Genomic DNA, 22,433 nt, shown 5'->3' with positions numbered 1-22,433 from the left:
GACATCACATATTCAAATTCTGAGCCCTTGCTAACTCCTGAATGACCATCATTTGCTGATCTTTGCTTTGGGAGGTATTTGCCATTACAGATGTGGCAGAAGTAGCACTGGAACTCGCCCATGCAATCTTTTGTGATGATTGGAGAGGTCACGACAACATTTCACAATATTGTTTGCTTCATAGTTGAAGTGGGGGTCCAGACAGTCTCCCCGATTTTTGCTTTCTTTCTTTTTTTTATTTTTTTAACAATACACTGTTGTTTCCCTGATGGGGAATCTGTGGATGGCTCTGAGGAGCATAACGTCATCGGTGGCTAACATGTCTTGAAATACATTGTTGAGAACCACAATTGTGATTTTGGGTACATGCGTGTAATGTTGTCTTTGTATGTTACTTTTGCTGTTCTTTTCACCTGTGGCAATAAGCACCAGCCTCTTTTTGGTTGGTAGGATGGCAGTGTCAGGTCTTTGGCACCTGTTTTGTAGACCAGTTGAAATTAGTACTCCTGCTGCAGTAGCATACACTTCTCGATAAGCTAAGGCAGTTTTCATCACAAACCTTGGAAAAAGGAGAACTAAGCTTTATGTTTGTTGGGAACATGAAAATGGTGCATGCCCACATGAGTAAAGACAGATGAGGCGACAACCAGTGGTATGGTCATGGCCTCCTCAGTGTGAGAACATCGTCCCTCTTTTACTGTGTATATGCAGCTGGCATGTATAATGCATGCAAACTCTTTTGATTCGTGCAGTATGGGCCGGACTTGAACTGACAGCATCAGCGAGGAATCAATGCAACAATGCAAATAGTTGCAATGCATAGACTTGTACGTGGATTTCTTTTTTGTGCTATGACTGTCTAACTGCCCTTAAGAATCCTTCCCATAACCCGGAAGTTCTACTCTGGTCAGTTGTGCTATGTCTCTGATAGTTGCCATCTTCCAGTTCTTCACGGCCCTCCCAGCCTGACCTATTCATCCCTTGTACAGAGAGGGGAACAAATCCTCATTTGCAGATGTTTTGAGCCCTGTTTCTCATGGGAGGGGATGCCTAACATGCCAAAAGACGGAAAAGATCTGAGGCTCAAAACATGCATGATGACCAATTCTTCTAAAGTTCTTTAGAAGACAACAACACAGGTAAACCAGTACCTGGTAGACCAGTGCTTTATTTCTAAAATAAGTGCCGAAGCCCAAAGCACTGCTCAGGCACCCATAGCTGGCACTACAAAATGTCAGAGCGTGAATAGCAAGGGTATGCAGGCCTGAATCCACCTCACGCCTCTTCTGTTCACTGCCGGGCACTCCCTGCCCCGTTATCTCACTGTTACAGGTTTCTGCTTTCTCCCTTGGTGACAGGTTTTCTGTATTTCTCTTCCTCCATCTTTTCATTTTGCTTGTTTTGCCCTCTGTTGGCTGTGGGACATTTTTGATATGGAGAATAAAGCACCACTCTGGGTCTTTAAAATTTAAAACAGTACAGTCCCCCTCGATAGACTTTTCCGTTGGACCAACCCAATTCACTCGGCGAGCCATAAAAAGCTTTTCAATCACCCCTGGATGACAGTCTGCATTTCTTCACCAATGCACAGACTTGTTTAGGAGGCTTTGACAAGACTCTTATGTTCCTACCATTAGGGGTGGAACACCAGTCAGCATAAATGTATATGGGGTGCAGTCAGGAGGTAAGTGCAGGGTGCCAGCACGTCTTTTAAGGTGATCTACAGAATTTAGTTTTGAGGCCTTTAATAGAGACTTGTTACCGGGCAACTGGTTGAGATAAGACACCTGGCCCAAATTTGCTACACTGGTAACCCTGTCCCTTGATTGAAGGTGCTTTACTGAGGACACAGAGGCATTCAAATAGATTTGCTTCTTTTCTTCCATAGACTCAGTTCGGGTACTTGCAGTTTGAGCACCTTTTGCTTTTGAAAGAGTCGAATCCTGGCACGTAGGAGCGCCTGCAAATCATGTGTATTTATGATAACACCATTATTAATGTTATTTGTCAAAGACTCCAGTCGATTTTCTATGTCTCCCAAACGAGTCATTATGGGCTCTAAAGCTTCTGTAAAAAGTCTCCTCATATGGTGAAAAAAGTCCTTGGAACAGACAGGAATCTGGCTTTCACCCAAATGTGAGGTACCATCCCCCGTCTCACATAATTTAAGCCATTTTGTGATACGAGCCGCTGATTTTGCATCATTGTTAAAGTGCAAGAGGAGTATGAACACACTAGGAGTGTCCAGCCTTTCTGTAATAATTAAGCCAACAATCTTACTGGACACAACGCTAGGGGGGAGGTAAAATGTATCTCTAGCAGACACCCAAATCACAGGAAAAGAGTCTGTACGTTTACCTTTAAGACGGAACCGAACAAGAGTGGTCTTTTCATAGGAAAGGCTTCTCAATACCTGTTCAGTGCCTTGCAGACATTCCAAAAAATAAGTTAATCTGGTACCTCACACGATTCCCCTTTTGGACACGTGGTCTAAACCAGGAGTTGAGCAGTAAATGTTCGATTTCTCATCAGTGCCCATGTTTGTTCCATTGGACTGCAGGATAGCCACTCAATAGGAATGAGGAACCGAGGAACCTGTAATCGTGGCTATTAGACAAAAGTTCAAGGTTTTTCTACACCTGTAGACTCTAGTAGGACAACCATCAAGGTAGGGTTATCGTTTAAGTTATGCTACTTAACCTAATTCTTCCCAACATATAATTGAGAATGTACATATTGTTCTTAGAGGAAGTTCCACCATGTGTATCTTATGAAAGCAAAAAGACTGCCCAAACAACTCCAGTGTTTGGAAAATCAACATCTCTGAGCCACATCAATAGAGAACCCTCAAAGCTTGTTAGTTTAGTGCAGAGGGGGGGACCAGTGTGTTCTAATCCTGGCTGTAAGCCAAACTTGTGATTGCTTAGCAGGAGAATACAGCATTAGTGCTTGAAACACGTTGCAGTATATTTTCCACAAACAAGACCATTAAATTAAAAATCATGGATCTATAGAAGTGTGGTGTCTACTCATTGCTAACGGCTTTGAGGTGCAGTCAGAGGAAATATACTAAGTTGGGAGTGGTCTGGCTAGGAAAACCTTTTTATGTCGCTTAATGATAGTTGCAGTTTGTTAATTTCCCTTGTTTTGGGAAGCTATTGCTAACTTGTGATGCCCTATTGTAAACACATAAAGTAGTAAGGAGACAACTTGCTATAGAGTATGTTCAGCATAGGGAAGATATATTTTACGCATTTGGGCATTATTGCTCATGAAGGTAGCAAAGAACCCAGCCATTTGTGAGCCTCATGTCTGGTTTGAAGGGTGGGGCAGAGAGTGGTGCTGGCAGTGTGCCAATACCCAAGAGAGGCTACTGGAAGCCCCTATACTCACCCGGCCTCAAGACAGACAAAGTTTTTTCTCAAATGGGCCTCAGTGCCCTGAATCAAGCTGTGTGGCAGCTCTAGGTATGGCAATGATGCACCCTGGCATACCACACTGTCCAAACTGCAACGCAGAAGATGCTAAAAATATAAAAGTACTCACTCTCAAAGACACTCCAGAGTCCCCGTGACTCCCCACCCCACTTATACGTGCTTTGCCCATTTCTTTTGTATTATTTTATGGGAGAACATTTGTACTCTCAAAGTCAGGTAAAAAAAGAATGCCCCCAACTAGGATAACCAACTCATTCCAAGTCATTACAGACTGTGATTTAGTCCTGAACTTTTGCATGCTCAACTAATGCGTTCTGGGTGTTGTGACTTTTTAAAACTTCCAATGATCTAATTAGACTAACACACCTGAAAATAATGATTTGAGGGTGAAAATGTCAGGCCTGAAGTCAGTGTCCGTAATGATCTAGATGAGGTAGCCACCAAGTCTCCAACAGTCATTTTTACTGTTTGGACGCCTTCCGCTAGACACCAGTCTGGATGAAAAAAACCTTCCTGATGCCATCACATACACTCGGATGAGTGAGTTACATGATGCACTCTGCATGAGATGTATAGCCTCATTACGACCCTATGTCGCGGTCTGACCGTGGCAGTTGCACCTGTGGAGGAAAACTGGTGCTGGTGGTCCTAATCTGCTAGAGCAGCACTGCATGCAGCACAGCCCTGGGGATTACGACACCCCCTCTTTGCTAGCTTTAACATGGCGCTTGCACCACCATTTAAAAGCTGGCAGAGATGGGGCGCAGGTGGCCCCATGGGGACCCATGCACTTGGCATGGGCAGTGCAGGTGCCCCCATGAACAGCCCCATCACGCTTTTCACTGTCTGCATTGCAGACAGTGTAAAGCGCGACGGCTGCTGTTGCACCCTACGCACCGCAACATTGCCGCTGGCTCAATTATGAGCTGGTTTCAATTTTGTGGGCTGTTGCCTGCTGGGCCCATGGGCAGAAACACAGTTTCTGCCTGCTGACCCAGCAGGGAACTCGTACTGGGGCCCGCGGGAAGGCAGCCGTACTGGTGGCAACGTGGTCGCAGAAGTTTGGCGGGCGGCCTTTTCCGCCCGCCAAACTCATAATAACCTTCTGAATGTGTGTAGCAATAAACTTACAACTGCACCTGTACACGGACACTCTGTAGAATGTGTGGTAGTGTTGGCAGGCATCTCTTTTTTTGGTCACAACAAATATAACTCTGCAGAAAATATATATGGGCCTCTAGTGCAATCTACTTTGGTGAGGTTGATTAGGTTAATGGCTCTTTCTGGATAATGTGGACTGTAACAGATGATTTCTTTCTAGCTGTGTTCTCTGGAAGCGACTGGCCCACTGAGCATTAGATTCCTACGTTGAGCTCTGTAGGGACGAAATTATTAGGCTGGCAAGGAGAGCTGTGCTATCCTGTCCATGTTCCACTTTTCCAGACCTACATTGCTGTTTTTGCATCAGTTTGTGTTTCAGTCTGCAAGCTGATGGAGGGTGCTCAGTTATTTTTAATGTTCTGCCAGCGGAGTACAAGGTTATGCTGGGTGGGGGTATATCCAACTGGAATTACATCCATTAGTTGAGGATAACTTCTGTCTCCCCTTGCCATGCCTTGAGGAGGTTGATGATCAGTTGCGGCTAAGATTCCACTAAAGGGCATAGGCATTTTTGCACATACACTGGGAGATTACACTTTTGACCCTATTTGTGTAAACTCTGCTGAAGTCCCTGATTAATGTGGCCCTTCGCTTCCCCTTCATTCATTTGCAGAGTTTTGACATTTGACACAGAGTGTGTACTGGGTGTTGTGTTCATATGCTTTCTCAACTCATCTCCTCCCAGAAGACAAAGCAAATACAGCAAAATGGAAGGCCCCCTCCATGCTGGATTGTGAATATACCATGTAAACTGCACTTGGAATCTGTATTTGCCATGTAGCTTTCACGTGCATAAAGGCCATCTAGAAGGCTCCAGGGATTCCACATTCAGCCCCGGACAGGCCATGGTCCAACTTGAGAGCAAAGTGAATGAAACCTGACCAGCTCAAGTCTGCCTCTGCTTGGAATGTCTAAATCATCATTCCTCCAGTCCACATCATGAGACGGTTGAATATCAGAGTATCCTGGGTTTCATTATGAATTGTGAACATTTTGATTATTATTTGGGTTGGGAGACGAGCAGATAAGCCAGTCCTTCGCTCCATAAACAAAGTTTATTCGTAGTACGAATATGAAAATGAAGTTACATGTAAAACGGGGCACAGAGCAAAGATAAGCGCAGTCATCCGTTGGCGTAGCATGGAATCCCCAGCACTCAGCTATGTCAGTGGATTCCAAATTACACACCTGCATTCTTACCCACATCATAACACTTCTCCCCCTTATACAAATATACAATAACAATTCACAATTTAAATAATTAAAAAGAAACATGCCTAAGAGAAACAAGTAAAAAATAAGGAAATACCAAGTCTAGCCTAAAAACTAACTAACTTAAAAAACTAACAAAACCATTCACTAAAATAATCTTGTTAATGTCCTAATACTATATTTTTTTAGGGCAAAACATAGTCCTGAAATTTTGCGGGCCTGTGGCATTTTCTCATACTCCTTCTAGTCCCCACATTTAATTGATCGGCATGAACTTTATTCCCCACTTGTTTAGCTTGAACCAAAGATTCATACCCATGCTCCTCACTCTCCGCAACACTACGTCGAATACTGGGATCCAAAGCTAGTCTTGTGATACCCAACCAACTACCATCAGTTAGTCTTGCAACATTCTTGCGTACTTCAAGAATTTGCTGAGATTCTTTGAACTTTGACATGCCTTTCTTGACCACTAACGGATCCCTTACTCTCACCCAGTCACCCACCTGCAGAGTATTGTTACTCCGGAACCGAATCAGTCTTTTCCTGCCAACAATATCTGAGTTGTGTCTTGCCGTATCCCAAACTTCCTTCAAGTTGCTACCTTCATGAAACAACTCAATCATCCAAAAAGGACATAATTCTGTTGTAGCGACTCTGCCTCTCATTAATTCAAAAGGGCTTCTACCAGTGGCAACATGAGGTGTTGTGCGATGAGACCAAACTAATTCCTTAATAGCCTGATCTACCGACATGTTGCTCCTGAGAGCAGCCTGAATACACTCCACAAGCACACAATTAAAACGTTCCACAATACCATTGCTTTGAGGATGATATAATGGGGTCCTTATGTGTTTAATTCCACATTTGCCTAAAAATTCACACATTTCCCCGGATACAAATTGAACCCCATTGTCTGTTAATATCTGTTCAGGGAAACCCTCATGACCAAAAACATCTCTTAAGCATCTGATAACACTTTGGGGGTCATTCTGACCCTGGCGGTCAGTGTTAAAGCGGCGGCCTACCCGCCAACAGGCTGGCGGTCCAAAAAATGGAATTCCGACCCTGGCGGGAACCGCCAACACAGGCCGCCGCTTTAACACTCCGACCGCCACGGCGGCACAAACAAACAGCGCGGCGGTCACCGCCAACAGCCAGGCGGCAGACAATGTACCGCCCACCCTATCACAACTCACCAATCTGCCACCTTTTCCGGGGCGGGAGCCCCGCCGATAAAAACACGGCGGAAACAGACTACGAACGGGAAAACGCTCACCTATACACACTCCACGAGGACGGAGAACAGCATGGAACCCGAATTAAACATCCTACCAGCTATTGTCTACCTGCTCATCTACCACGAGTACGAACGCCGGCGCAGACGACAACGGTGAGTACTGCACCTACGACACAGGGGAGGGGGGAGGAGGAAAGCTTACGGGCAGACACATATGCGACACCCCCCCCCCAACTATCTACACACCAATGCAGAGCACCAAGTCACAGTGACCCACCCAAACCCCCCGGAATAATCCAAAGACATAATTAAAGTGAGAATCAAAATTTATGTATAAAAGAGGGTCATTGAAGTCATGGTAAAATAGCAATATGAATTCAAAATAATCAAGTAAGAACCTTGCGAAACCGAGAAACATAGGCAATAAGTCCTGCACAGTCACTTAGATTTCCACTGTCCGTGGGCCAAAGTGTATCAACACATGGGCAAAGCCCACACAGGAGACCTGAGTCCGTTGGAGAGAACACTGCTGGGGCATCAGATGACAAAACTACAGGCACCTCAGGGGGAAGGGAAGGGGGGGCATCTCAGCCACATGAGTCCACGACGCCAGACCCACGAAGGGTCCACCATGCCCACTGTGCCATCCTGGGGAGTGCAAAGCCACAGTCTCACAAGTCTCTACAGTGGGTGTTCTGCCCACTGTGCCATCCTGGGGAGTGCAAAGCCACAGTCTCACAAGTCTCTACAGTGGGTGGGCTGCCCACTGTGCCATCCTGGGGAGTGCAGAGACACAGGCCATCAGGTGGATTACAGACTCCACAGGTAATGGAGGAGGCATGGTGCCCCGAGTGCAGCGTGAACACTAGCTCGACACAGAACCGGCACTGTCAATGGGCCAGCGGTGCATGACAGGAAGGGCCCAGCGGAGCGGTGCTTGAGACGGCAGGGCCCAGCGGAGCGGTGCTTGAGAGGAAGGGCCCAGCGGAGCGGTGCTTGAGACGGCGGGGCCCAGCGGAGCGGTGCTTGACAGGAAGGGCCCAGCGGAGCGGTGCTTGAGAGGAAGGGCCCAGCGGAGCGGTGCTTGAGACGGCGGGGCCCGGCGGGGCCCAGCGGAGCGGTGCCTGACAGGAAGGGCCCAGCGGAGCGGTGCCTGACAGGAAGGGCCCAGCGGAGCGGTGCTTGAGAGGAAGGGCCCAGCGGAGCGGTGCCTGACAGGAAGGGCCCAGCGGAGCGGTGCTTGAGAGGAAGGGCCCAGCGGAGCGGTGCTTGAGACGGCAGGCCCAGCGGAGCGGTGCCTGACAGGAAGGGCCCAGCGGAGCGGTGCTTGAGAGGAAGGGCCCAGCGGACCGGTGCTTGAGACGGCGGGGCCCAGCGGAGCGGTGCCTCACAGGAAGGGCCCAGCGGAGCGGTGCTTGAGAAGGCGGGGCCCAGCGGAGCGGTGCTTGAGACGGCGGGGCCCAGCGGAGCGGTGCTTGAGATGGCGGGGCCCAGCGGAGCGGTGCTTGAGACGGCGGGGCCCAGCGGAGCAGTGCTTGAGATGGCGGGGCCCAGCGGAGCGGTGCCTGACAGGAAGGGCCCAGCGGAGCGGTGCCTTTCTGCCCGGCGGGGCCCTCTTCAGCGGTGCCTTTCTGCCCGGCGGGGCCCTCTTCAGCGGTGCCTCTCTGCACGGCGGGGCCCTCTTCAGCGGTGCCTCTCTGCACGGCGGGGCCCTCTTCAGTGGTGCCTTTCTGCCCGGCAGGGCCCTCTTCAGCGGTGCCTCTCTGCACTGCGGGGCCCTCTTCAGCGGTGCCTCTCTGCTCGGCGGGGCCCTCTTCAGCGGTGCCTTTCTGCCCGGCGGGGCCCTCTTCAGCGGTGCCTTTCTGCCCGGCGGGGCCCTCTTCAGCGGTGCCTTTCTGCCCGGCGGGGTCCTCTTCAGCGGTGCCTTTCTGCACGGCGGGGCCCTCTTCAGCGGTGCCTCTCTGCACGGCGGGGCCCTCTTCAGTGGTGCCTTTCTGCCCGGCAGGGCCCTCTTCAGCGGTGCCTCTCTGCACGGCGGGGCCCTCTTCAGCGGTGCCTCTCTGCACGGCGGGGCCCTCTTCAGCGGTGCCTCTCTGCTCGGCGGGGCCCTCTTCAGCGGTGCCTCTCTGCACGGCGGGGCCCTCTTCAGCGGTGCCTCTCTGCTCGGCGGGGCCCTCTTCAGTGGTGCCTTTCTGCCCAGCAGGGCCCTCTTCAGCGGTGCCTCTCTGCACGGCGGGGCCCTCTTCAGCGGTGCCTCTCTGCTCGGCGGGGCCCTCTTCAGCGGTGCCTTTCTGCCCGGCGGGGCCCTCTTCAGCGGTGCCTTTCTGCCCGGCGGGGCCCTCTTCAGCGGTGCCTTTCTGCCCGGCGGGGCCCTCTTCAGCGGTGCCTTTCTGCCCAGCGGGGCCCTCTTCAGCGGTGCCTTTCTGCCCGGCGGGGTCCTCTTCAGCGGTGCCTTTCTGCACGGCGGGGCCCTCTTCAGCGGTCCTTGTCCAGTCAACCAAGGGAGCCAGACCTGGCCAGGACTCCCTGCTTAGTCGCCCTCCGACCGTGCAGTTGCTGGACCCTTCTGTGACGGAGTCCTGGGCCCGTGGGTGTCCTCCCTCACACCCGGGATGGGGCTTGTGGGTCCCTCCTGGTCCTTGCCCCTGCTGGCTGACTTCTCCGCCCTGCTGCCCTTGCCCTCCTTCGATGAGGCTCTCTGGCCCTTGCCTCCCCTGAATGTTGTGGCAGGTGATGGCCCAGGACTTTGCTTCTTGGGGGCAGCCGTGTCAGTCTTCTCGCGGCGGCCCTTGATTTTACGGGTCCTCTTTCCAGGGGGGGGGGCTGGCTGTCCCCTTGTTGCTGGCCGATGTATCAGTGCTGGGAAAGGGTGGACTCCAAAACCTGTGCACAATGGTGACACTTGAAGCAGGGCTGGTGGTGGCTGAGGTGCTCTTGGGACTCTTAGCAGATGGAGGGGGTGGGTCAGGTGGGGCAAAGAGGTTAAGTTTGGAGAGGTAAAGTTTTTTAGGACCAATGTAAAGGGTAGGTGTAGTGGGTATGGGAGTGGAGGAAGAGGATGTGGTTGTAGGAGAGTCAGGTGTGCTGTCTTTGGGTGCAGGTGCTTGTGACGGAGGCTGTCGTGAGGTGGATGGCTGTTGGGTGGGTGGCTGCCTGCGTTTGTGTGTCTTGGAAGAGGGGGTGACAGACACAGTGGGAGAGGACACAGGGGACGTGTAAATGGCAGTGGGGGTGGTGACTGCACGTGTGCGGACTGGACTGGAGGGTGTGCTGGTGATGGAAGTTCTGGCTGATGGTGGTGTGCATGCAGGTGTGTGTGGAGACGTCACAGGGAGGGAGGAGGGAGACGAGGAGGAGGGGGACACAGGGGTGGTAGTGACTGTTGGCATGTCTGCATCTGGGTGTTGCTTGGGTGAATGCTTGTGGGATCTGTGGTGCTTATGTCTGGATGAGCTGCCCTTTGGTGTTGAGGTGTGTGCAGGCTGGTCTGATGGTGTGGATGGGATAGGCTGAGGAACAGGAGACAGAGACAGGGTGGAGGCAGTCAGAAGAGGGAGGCTGGAAACAGGGACAATGGCTGCCGTCAGTGCTGAGGCCAGAGCATTGAACGATCGTTGATGGGCAGCCTGACCCGAATGAATGCCCTCCAGGTATGCATTGCTCCGATGCACCTCCCTCTCTACCCCCTGGATGGCATTCAAAAGGGTAGACTGCCCAACAATGATGGTCTGGAGGAGGTCAATGACCTCCTCACTGAGGGCAGCAGGGGTAACAGGGGCAGGGCCTGAGGTGCCTGGGGCGAAGGAGATGCCCGCCTTCTTGGGCGAGCGGGCACGGAGCGAAGGCTGAGGGGCTGGTGGGAGGGCGGAGCTGGTGCGCTGGGTGGCGGCTGTACCTGTAGAGGCGGGGGCCCGGATGTTGCCGCCACCGCTAGGGAGCTCCCTTCCGAGGACGTGTTGGTGTCGCTGGTGTCACCACGGGTCCCCGTTGTGGTGCTCCCCTCGCCCTCCGTATCACTGGTGACCTCAGTGTCTGTACCATGGCCCACCGGGGCCTTGTGAGTTGCAGCTCCCTCGTGCTCCGATGCCAATTCTCCTCCGCCTGATGATGCTAATGCACACATGCACAAGAAGATAAAGAAAAAGGGTGGGGGGAGAAATAAAAACGGGTTGAGTGCATGCATTGCCAACACCGTTGGCGGAGAGGACAGACACAGGAGCCTCATGCACTACGCCGCGCAATCGGGGTACACTACTCAGTACTTGTGACTAGGCCAACAGGTCTATGTACAACAAATGCGCACATGGGTGATGCTGGACCATGGATTGCTGTACTTGGCACCCTACAGAGGTGGGGGGCGGGGGCACAGGGCCATGCCTAAAGGAGGGGACTACACTACAGAAAGCGCCCTGGCCTAGTGTCACCCACAGCCCTCCTCCCCCACCCAGACGCCTCCACTGCGTGTAAAGATAGCAGAATGTGCTGGTACTCACCCCCTTGTGTCTGCTGTGATGTCCTCACGCGCCCATCCAAATCGGGGTAGGCCACCGCCAGGATCCGGGACATCAGGGGGGTCAAGGTACGACTGGCACCCCTCCTACGTTGGGAGGCCATCCCCAGCAGTGACTCGGCGGTCTTCCTGGTCCCGCGGCGGATGTCCTCCCACCTCTTTCGGCAGTGGGTGCCCCGTCTGTTGTGGACCCCCAGGGCCCGGACTTCCTTGGCGATGGCACGCCAAATGTCGACTTTCTGATGGGCGCTGACCTATTTGACATGTACAGGGTGGGAAAGGAAATTTCAACATTTTCTGCATGTTAGATGTGATTGCCCCCCCCTCCCCAACCCTGCCATGTGGCACATGCTCTCATCTGTCGTGCCTTGCACTCCTCATTCGCTCCCCACCGCACCATCTTACATCCACCAGACACAACCCAGGCATAGCCCATTCAACGTGCACCCAGTGTACTTACCTGTTGGTCTGGAGGACCGTAGAGTAGCGCATACTGGGGCAGGACCCCATCCACAAGTTTCTCCAACTCTTCTGAAGTGAAGGCAGGGGCCCTTTCCCCAGTCGCAGCAGCCATTGTCTCTTCCAGACCGAGGTCACAGCAGCACTTGCAGTATAGGTCCTCTCCTGTGGATGATCAGGTCTCGAGTGATTAATCAGATAGAAAATGGCGGTCACGCCCGCGGCGATGCGTACCGCGGCGGTGCGTACCGCGACCGCCGGCGCACATCGTCATTGGCTCCTGAGACCCATAGGGTTCAATGTTAACCAATGCTGCTTTGCGCCGCGGTCTTCGACCGCCTACCGCCACGGTGTGCCACGCCAGCGCAGTGACCTCACATCCCACTGTCACACTTCACAGGTCAGGCAGCCGCCATTTCAAGGGCCCACATGGCATGATTTCTACTGCGTCACAAAGGCCTAGGCCTTGCATTGCCACTCATACAAGCCTTTCAATGCATAGCGATTCGTGTACTGTGCAAGCTTTGTGAACGAACCTGTGGGTTGCTTGACTCTGTGCTCCATGTTGTCCTTCCTAGGCACCGTCCGCTGGGACTTGCGAGGAGAAGGATGAATCCTCCCGTGTACCGACCGCTGGTGGACCTGTCGACAATGGAAGAACGACATATTATACTTCGATACCGACTTGACCGAGCCACTATACATGAACTGTGTGCCCAGCTGGAGCCAGACCTGATGTCCCCCATCCGCCAACCCACAGGGATTCCCCCTCTGGTGCAGGTTCTGTCAGTACTCCATTTTTTGGCAAGTGGGTCTTTTCAGACAACAGTGGCCATGTCATCAGGGATGTCTCAGCCTATGTTTTCTAAGGTTTTGTCCAGAGTGTTGTCTGCCCTGATGAAATACATGCGGAGATACATTGTTATTGTTAGGAGGGTGATTTGGCCACTGTGAAGGGTGATTTCTATGCCCTTGGACATATCCCCAACATCATTGGTGCCATTGATGGGCCTCATGTGGCTTTAGTACCCCCAAAAGACAATGAGCAGGTGTACAGAAATAGAAAAAATTACCATTCGATGAATGTCCAGGTGGTCTGTTTGGCTGACCAGTACATCTCCCATGTAAATGCCAAGTTCCCTGGGTCAGTGCATGACGCGTATGTCATGCGAAATAGCAGCATCCCTTATGTGATGGAACAGCTACAGAGACACCGTGTGTGGCTAATAGGTGACTCTGGTTACCCCAACCTGCCTTGGCTATTGACCCCAGTGAGGAATCCCCTGACCAGGGCAGAGGAACGGTACAATGAGGCACATGGGCGAACTAGGAGGATTATAGAACGGACCTTCGGGGTCCTGAAGGCCAGGTTTAGGTGCCTCCATATGACTGGTGGATCCCTAATGTACTCACCAAAGAAGGTGTGCCAGATCATCGTGGCCTGCTGTATGCTTCACAACCTGGCTTTGCGACGCCAGATGCCTTTCCTGCAGGAGGATGGTCCAGATGGTGGTGTTGTAGCAGCTGTGGAGCCTGTGGAGAGTGAAGAGGAGGAAGACGACGGGGACGACACGGACAACAGGGACACAGTTATACAACAGTATTTTCAGTAGCACACAGGTAAGAATCACCCACGCCATTTTACATTTACTTCTGGCCTCCTGCATCTCTACTTTCTGTGTTTCCCCCCAGTTCCTTTTCACTGATTTTTGACTTTCCCTTCCCTTTTCAGAGCTGTATGACCCACAGCGTGACTTCTGCTTTGTTTGCCCATGGACTAATGCTTATTGACACTGGTATGTTGTCATCACAATGTAAATGAACATTATTGCACCGTTATGTGTAATACATTTGTAAAGAATACAAGCAGACTCCTGACATTTGAAGTGCAATTGGTGATTTATTTAAAGTGCTGCGTATAGGTCCATGATAGTAAAACGGTGATGGGTGGGGGTGGAGTAATGTCCATGGCAGAGTCCAGTTCTCAGTAGCACAGGTGCATTGCCCATATGCCTGTGGAAGGATGGAGCAGGGGCAGTTCAAGGTTGGACAGGGTGACAATGTGGAACAGTGGGATGACATCAGGGGGTATCTTATGCTGGCGGGGGTCTTGGCATCCTACTCTGTCTTCTTGTGTGATCTCAGGTTTCGCTTGTGGGGTGGTTGATCTTCAGCAGGAGGTGGGGTTCTGGTGGCCTGTTGTGGTGTGGGGGCCTCCTGTCCACTCGCGCCGGCGGAGGTGGTAGGCTGTTCGTCGTCCGGGCTGGTGACAGGGGCCCTTTGGGGTGCCACATGGTCCCGCAATGTGGTGACTATCTGGTTGAGGGCCAGGACGATGGTCCCCATTGCGGTACCGATGGTCCTGAGTTCGTCTCTGAACCCCATGTACCGTTCCTCCTGCTGTGCCTGGATCTCCTGGAACCTGGCCAGTACCGTCGCCATCGTCTCCTGGGAGTGGTGGTATGCTCCCATGATGGTGGTGAGGGCCTCTTGGAGAGTGGGTTTCCTGGGCCGCTCAACCCCCTCTCACACAGCAGCCCTCCCAGCTGCCCTGTTTCCCCGGGCCTCTGTCCCCTGGACGGTGTGCCCACTACCACTGCCCCCAGGTCCCTGTTGTTGTTGGGGTGGTGGGTCAGCCTGGGTGCCCTGTAGTGGCGGACACACCGCTGATTGACGCGTCCTGGAGACAGAGGCATGGGCCCGCTGGGTGGGAGCTGTGCTGGTATTCCCAGAGGGGGTTGGGTCTGCTGTGGCCTGTGTCTGTGTGTGGGGAACCGACTGTCCAGAGGTCCCCGATGGTCCGGGCTGGTCATCAGGTTCTAGGTCGACAGAGCTGCTGTCATCACTGGGGGCCTGTTCTGGGGGCGGGATGGACAAATCTGGACCCTCCTGGCCGGTGTGTTGGCGTTCGGGCCCTGCAGGGGTAAAAGAGTATGGTTATTGCTTCTGTGTGTGCCATGGCGTGCGATTTGTGGGTGCCCTTGTCCCCCAGTGCTGGCATTCCCTTGTGGGAGGAGTTGTGAGGGTGGTTTGTGAGGGGGGATGGGTATGTGCAGTGGTCATGCTTAGGTGATGGGTGTCCATGGTTTGTGGTGGTATTCAGGGATTGGGGTTGTGTTGGGTGGGTTGTGCTGGTGAGACATTGGCAGGGAGGATGTGTGCTGGAGGGTTGGGGGTGAGGGCGGGGGTATGGGTTGGCATGCTGGTGTTTGGGGGGGGTAAGGTAGTTGAGATTAGACTTACCAGAGTCCATTCATCCGTCTACTCCAGCGAGGCCCTCAGGATGCAGGATGTTCAAGACCTCTTGCTCCCATGCTGTGAATTCAGGTGGAGTGGGTGGGGGTCCGCCGCCAGTCTTCTGCACAGCGATGTTGTGTCTTGACACCATCGACCGCACCTTCCCCTGTAGGTCGTTCCAGCGCTTTCGGATGTTTTCCCGGTTTCTGGGATGCTGTCCCACAGCGTTGACCCTGTCGACGATCCTCTGCCATAGCTCCGCCTTCCTAGCTATTGTGGTGTGCTGCACCTGTGTGCCGAATAGCTGGGGCTCTACCCTTATTATTTCCTCCACCATGACCCTGAGTTCTTGGTCCGAGAACCTGGGGTGTCTTTGGGGTGCCATGGGGTGGTGTGGGGTGGTGTTTGTGGTGATGAGTGTGGTGTGTGTGGTGGTGTGTGGTGTTTTGTACGTGGATGTAGTGTGGGTGATGATGTTGTGTTCCTGTGAGTGTTGGGGTTTTCGATAGCTGTGCTCTCTCTCTCTCTCGCTCGCCTTCTCTCCGAAATTCTAGTAGTGGGGGTTTGTGGGTGATGTGGGTGTGTGTTTTATAGTTGATTGGATGTGTGGGTGTGGTGTGTGTATGTGTATCAGGTGTGTGTATTTCGAATTGTCCAATGTGGCTGTGTTTTGTAGAGGTGTGTGTATTTTGACCGCGGCGGTGTGTACCGCCAATGGAATACCGCGGTTGAAAGACCGCCGCGTGGATTCGTGGGTCGTAATGGCATGGGCGTGTTTGTGTTGGCGTGACGGTGGAGGTTTGGTCATCTCCAGTTTATCGCTGACCGCTGATGAGGCGGCGTTCCGTGGATGTCGGGTTTTTGGCGGTTTGGCAGTTGTGGGTCAGAATGATCGTGGCGGTTTACCGCGGCCGCGGCGGTAGAATGGCGGACTTCTGACCGGCGGTAAGAGCCTTTTACCGCCGAGGTCAGAATGACCCCCTTTGTGTAGTTGGGAACCTAACTGGTAAAACCTCCACCCATCTTGAAAGATGATCCACGATTACAATGAAATACCTCATGTCAGGTGGTAACACATGATAGGGCCCTGGAAAATCCAACCCTATTTTCTGCCAAGCTCTTGCTGGAGATGGAACAAAAGAATCCCCTGCCTCCTGAGTGATAAGTACCTTGTCAGTTGAGCAGCACCTAGTACAGTTTCTCACAAACTCCTCAATTTCTTTGTCCATCTTAGGCCACCAAAAGTTTGATCTTAATTTTCTTTTGGTGATGGTGGAACCTAAATGACCAGAATGTGCTTTGATTATCAAATCTCTCCTAAAACATTCAGGAGGAACGAGTTTATCACCTCTGATAAGTTTGTCTCCTTCAATGGATAATTCATCTGACACCTTCCATAAAGGTTGCAACTCTGATGACAAACTCTTCTCCTTTGGCCAACCAACCTCAACCATATGCATAACATTGCATAGTAAATTATCCTTTTTTAATGACTCAATCCAAGACCCTTCCTCCGAAATATTGTCAAAGTTAGTGATGCATGCTATGAAACACTCCTCAATTTCTGTCTCCCACTCTAGTTCGTCATATTCTCTGCTGGGCAAACGAGATAGACAGTCTGCCCTACTGTTTTTCCCACTAGGAATATATTCGACCGAGAAATTGAACTCCAACAATTTAGCTGAAAGTCGGGCTATGCGAGCAGTGGAGCGTTTAACCTTTTTCCCCGATAAAATTTCTACTAGAGGACGATGATCCATTTTTAGGATGAAATGTCTACCCCAAAGATATTGCCTAAACTTTTCTACACTCCATACGCAAGCTAAAAGTTCTTTTTCAATCACAGAATATTTCCGTTCCACCACTCAAAAAGTTCTTGATGCAAAGCCGACAGTATTCTCCTTGCCATTGCCATCACCGGAAACGTGCGTTAAAATTGCTCCCAAACCATACTCACACGCATCTACTGTAACTATGGTCTTATTTTTCTGAAAAGGGTTGTAATGCTGGAGATTTAACAATGCTTTGTTTAATCTGTTCAAATGCTTCATTACATTCTTTAGACCAAACAAAAGCTTGTTTTTTCTTGAGTAATAAGCTGAGGCAATCTGTGGTCTTGGCAAAATCCTTCAAAAATTTCGCGTAAAATTCACACAACCCTAGAAATGATAGTAATTGCTCTTTGGTCTCTGGTGCGGGGGCTTCAAGAATACTTTTTACCAAGCCTGGCTTGGGTTTGACCCCCTTTTCAGAAAGAACATGACCCAGGTACTCATTTCCCTAGTCCTAAAAATGCACTTGTCCTTTCTAAGGGTTACCCCCTATCCTCCAAAGTTTTCAGGACCTCTTCCAAAACTTTGTCGTGTGCACTCTCCGTGTCAGCAAAAACCAATATGTCATCTTGGAACACCACCACATTGGAATTATTGGAAAATATATCAGTCATCAATCTTTGAAATACGGCAGCAGCCGGTGCTAGACCAAATGGTAATCTGCAAAATTGGAAAGTCCCATCAGGAGTCACAAAGGCAGTAAGGTGTCTCGAATTAACATCTAATTCTACTTGATAATAGGCCGATCTTAGGTCTAATTTCGTGAACCAACTGGCAGAACCTACTTTCGTAATGAGGTCATCAATACCAGGTAACGGAAAACTGTCAACCCAGATCACTTCGTTCAAACTCCTCAAATCCACACACATTCTCAATTCCCCAGAACTCTTCTTTGCCAGAACTATGGTAGACAACCATAGCACAGCTTCCACTTTCTCTATTATGCCCTGTTCACACATATCTTTCAGCAACTTGGATAAGTCTGATCTCACACTGAATGGAACATTTCTTAATTTATGTTTTACGGGTACCGCAGCCTGTTTTATCTTAATTGTGTGTGTGAAATCTGTTATTTTTCCTAATTTGTCCTGAAATAATTTGTTAAATTTCTGTTGCCAGATATTAGCAGTGTGAGAAACAGTTTGAACCCAGTTGGTATCACTCCTTTCAATGGTGACTGGTTTCACCCTTCCCGGTTTAATGATTAATTTAAACTCAACCTGGTGAATTAGCCCCAAGACATTGATACCTTTCCTACCTACATAAACTTTGCCTTGAATGGTTTCACTAAAGACAGACAGTGAGGTCCAAAGTATCCAATCAAATCAACCTTGCTGCCTTCAAAATCCAGTGTAGCAACATCAGGAGGAGAAATAGTTTTTTCCCCCCAAAACTCATTGAATTTCTCTAGTGAAACAATTGCAATACAAGCTCCTGTATCAACCAATAATTTAACCGTAATTCCTCCAATCGACACATCAATATCAGGATCCACTACTAACTTATTGACTGTAGGAGTGTCTCTGACTACTAAGACAAATGTGTTGTCTTCTTGTTGAAGAATCTCCTTGTCTTCCTCTAATACACAACGAACATTACTCTTCTTGATGCTCCTACACACCCGTGAGAAGTGTCCAAGTTTGTCACAGCTCCTACATTGTTGATTGACCACAGGACAGTTCTTAAAGGAGGAAATATGGTTCGCAGAACCACATCTATAACTCATAGTCTTGTGGTTGACCTTGGGAGACAAAGTATTTCTGGAGAATGAGATAGCCTCTTGTCTCCTTTCCACACGAACAGATTTCTTGTTGTCATTGTTCTGTGAGTTTAAAACTGCACCTGAAACAGAAATGTTAGACAACGATATTTCCAATTGCTTTGCGTCCTCCAGCGAACATTCAGTGCTCTTTGCTATGTCAATAGACTTATCTAGGGACGGGTCTTTGCATGTTAACAACTTTTCTTGGATCCTTTTAGAATGACACCTCACAACTAATTGGTCACGTATGAGTTGAGAAGTAAAATTTTCAAATTCACATTTAGCAGCCAAAACCTTTAACGCTGTGATAAACAAATCTATACTTTCATTGGGCTTCTGCGATCTCGTGAAAAATGTGTACCTATGTACCACAATATTTTTTGTTTTAGTAAAATGCTTATCTAATTGTGCTACAGCCATTTCAAATTCATCCAACTCTTCATCCTCACGTAACTCATAAACTGGTAAATGATCAAAAATGTTTTGACCTTCCACCCCCAGGCAGTAATACATTAAACTCTTTTTCCTTTCCGGCCTGAATTTGTGGCCGTCAATGGCACCGAAAAAAGCTTCAAAGGAACGAAGCCACAATTTCCATTCCAAAGGGGGATCACCAGGGTCCTGTAAAAAAGGAGCAGGTGGCATTACATTCTGCATTTTCATTTTTTTTTTTTTTTCTTCTTTAACCTTTAAAATGAAGGTAATAAAAAAAATTTAATTTGCACAGTGTCCCAACGAAAGATGGCCAAACCAAAATTCTAAAGAGAATCAGTCCTGCTTTTACTTCAAGAGGAAAAAATAAAAAAATAAAAATGGTGTCCTTCCATTGTTTCTCGGGTCTTCTTGGCAAATCTGAAGATCTCTAGGGTGGTGAACAACAAGCTCCAGTGATGGATGATAAAAAAAAAATGATTCAGCAACCAGGGAATTCAGAGGTAAGAAAATGCGGAGAATTCTCACAACTTTCAGTAAAGGAAAGGTGCCTCCCACAGTGCTGAACATGTTTCCAGTCTTAAAATGCTAGCGCGAGGACACGTGTGAGCAGAGTCCAGTACGGCACGCGTATGTGCCGTTTGAAGCGCTCGTAACACTTGGCAGGATGAAAAATGATTAAAAAAATAAACTTATTCTGTGCCCCCACAGCGCCGCCTCCTGTAAAAGATCAACACAGCTGTGAACACAGCTTCGGTGCCCCCAAAGCGCAGCCTCCTGTCAAAGGCCGACACAGCTGTGAACACAGCTTCGGCCGTTACGAATCACCACGACTGGGAAAGGAGAGCAACCAGAGGAAAACAAAAGGCTCCTTTGTTCATCCTCGTCGCCAGCTGTAAAGACAAGCGGATATGCCAGTCCTTCGCTCCATATAACAAAGTTTATTTGTAGTACGAATATGAAAATGAAGTTACATGTAAAACGGGGCACAGAGCAAAGATGAGCGTAGTCATCCATTGGCGTAGCATGGAATCCCCGGCACTGAGCTATGTCAGTGGATTCCATATTACGCACCTGCATTCTTACCCACATCATAACAGTTGGGTGATTACCCACCTCAAGGAACAATCACAACCCATATGAGGGTGAACCCTCAAAGTCACTAACTTAGCCTGAGTCCAACCCCCTGGTAGCTGTGGCACAGAGCAGATAAGCTTAGCTTAGGACAATGTGTAAAGTATTTATCAGTGCCAAACAGTAATAAAGTCAAAATGCAAAACAATAAAAACTGAATTAGAAAAATAGAGAAAATGTAATAAATTAAATGACACTAAAATGAAAAAAATCCAATAAGGGCAACCAGAGGTATGAGGTTTTAAAGATTTAAGGCACAAAATTCTCTGAAATGCACAAAATTCCAATGATAGTCCATGGTTGCAGTAGACTGGGATCTGGGTGTAATTTGAGGTTGACTGCGTAGGAATGCAGGTTGGATGCACCAGTCAGGTTTGTACTGGTCAAACATTTTATCTTCTGACTTAGGGCCTTATTACGACCTTGACGAAGGGGTTTCTTCCATCACAAATGTGGCGGATATCCCGTCCGCCATACTATGATCCCATTATATTCAATGAGGATTGTAATACGATGGACGGGATACCCATCACATTTGTGATGGAGGAAACTCCTCCGTCAAGGTCGTAATAAGGCCCTTAGGGCCAGATGTACAAGGCGTTTTGCATGGTGCAAACAGCGAATTTTGATGTTTGCGCCATGCAAAACGTGCATCGCGATGCTCATTCCCAATTTGCGAGTCGGTAACCTGGTTACCAACTCGCAAAATGGGAATGCGACTCGCAAATAGGAAGGGGTGTTCCTCTTCCTATTTGCGATTCGCATTGCGATGCAGAATTGCTTTGTGACCGCGAACGCGGTCGCAAAGCAATTCGCAGTTAGCACCCATTACAAATGGGTGCTAACCCATTCGCAAAAGGGAAGGGGTCCCATTGGGACCCCTTCCCCTTTGTGAATGGCTCTGAAAAAATGAAACAAAAAAGTTTCATTTTCTCGAGTGTATTGCAACTCGTTTTCCATTAAGGAAAACGGGCTGCAATACAAAAAAAAAAAACTGCTTTATTAAAAAGCAGTCACAGACATGGTGGTCTGCTGTCTCCAGCAGGCCACTATCCCTGTGAGTACAGCGAATCACAAGGGCTTCTCTCAGTTCACAGACAGCAAGTCCCGTCCTCTTCTGGTGTTTCATAGGTACAGAAAGTGTTCTGAAGTGGGTGCCTGGAGATGTGACATTTATGCCGGGTATCAGCTATAGGATGTGGTGTCTCCTGGCCCTTCCCTAACCAACGCGGTAAAAGTGCCCAGTAAAAGCCCTATTGACTTTTTCAATGGATCCTGCTTGCCTTACTGCAAACAGGCCTAAACTGAAATGTCTCAGTGCATTTCCAAGATGGTGAAAGTCTTCCTCTCAACTAGGACTTTGAGGGCTGGAGGTGTGTTGGGAGCATACTATGGTAATCTTAGGGCCTGATTTAAGAAAAGTGGCGCTGCATCCAATGCAGCACCACTTTTGTTGTGCCCCTTAACACCCCCCCCACGCCACCATGTGTGCGCAGTATTTAAGATATGGTGCACCATGGTGGTAGTTAGGGAACTAGCATTGTTATTTTAATAGGCTCAACTCCTTTAATGAGTCCTATAACTTTTCCTGAAAAATCCCAAACCTCAGGCATGAGCAACTCCAATGTTCTATACTTGATTATTCACATTGTTAGACGGACACTCCCTCCGCCAATGACCAACATTTCTGACAAGCATGACAAGGATTATTTCTCTTCAAAGTCTGAACATCAACAACATTTCCACTCTGATCTACATGAACACCACATCCTCTGCCTCTGGGCTGAACAACATTTGTCACTTGCTGTGGTGCATCTTGTATTGCACCAGTATTCACCATCATCTGTGGGCTCTGGTTTACTTTCTGTGTAGCCTTCAATTGCATCACCATTACCTTTTCCTTTAACTTTTTCTGCTTTAGTTACAATTCATCGCTGCAGTATTTTGCATACCGCATATCAGTTTGTTCTGCCAACAGCTCTCATGCTGCTGAATCATCTCACTAATGTCTGCTTTC

The sequence above is a fragment of the Pleurodeles waltl genome, chromosome 6, assembly GCF_031143425.1.
Source record: "Pleurodeles waltl isolate 20211129_DDA chromosome 6, aPleWal1.hap1.20221129, whole genome shotgun sequence".
In the NCBI taxonomy this organism is placed as follows: Eukaryota; Metazoa; Chordata; class Amphibia; order Caudata; family Salamandridae; genus Pleurodeles; species Pleurodeles waltl.
The sequence above is the reverse complement of the archived record's forward strand: the minus strand, read 5'-3'. Positions refer to the sequence as shown.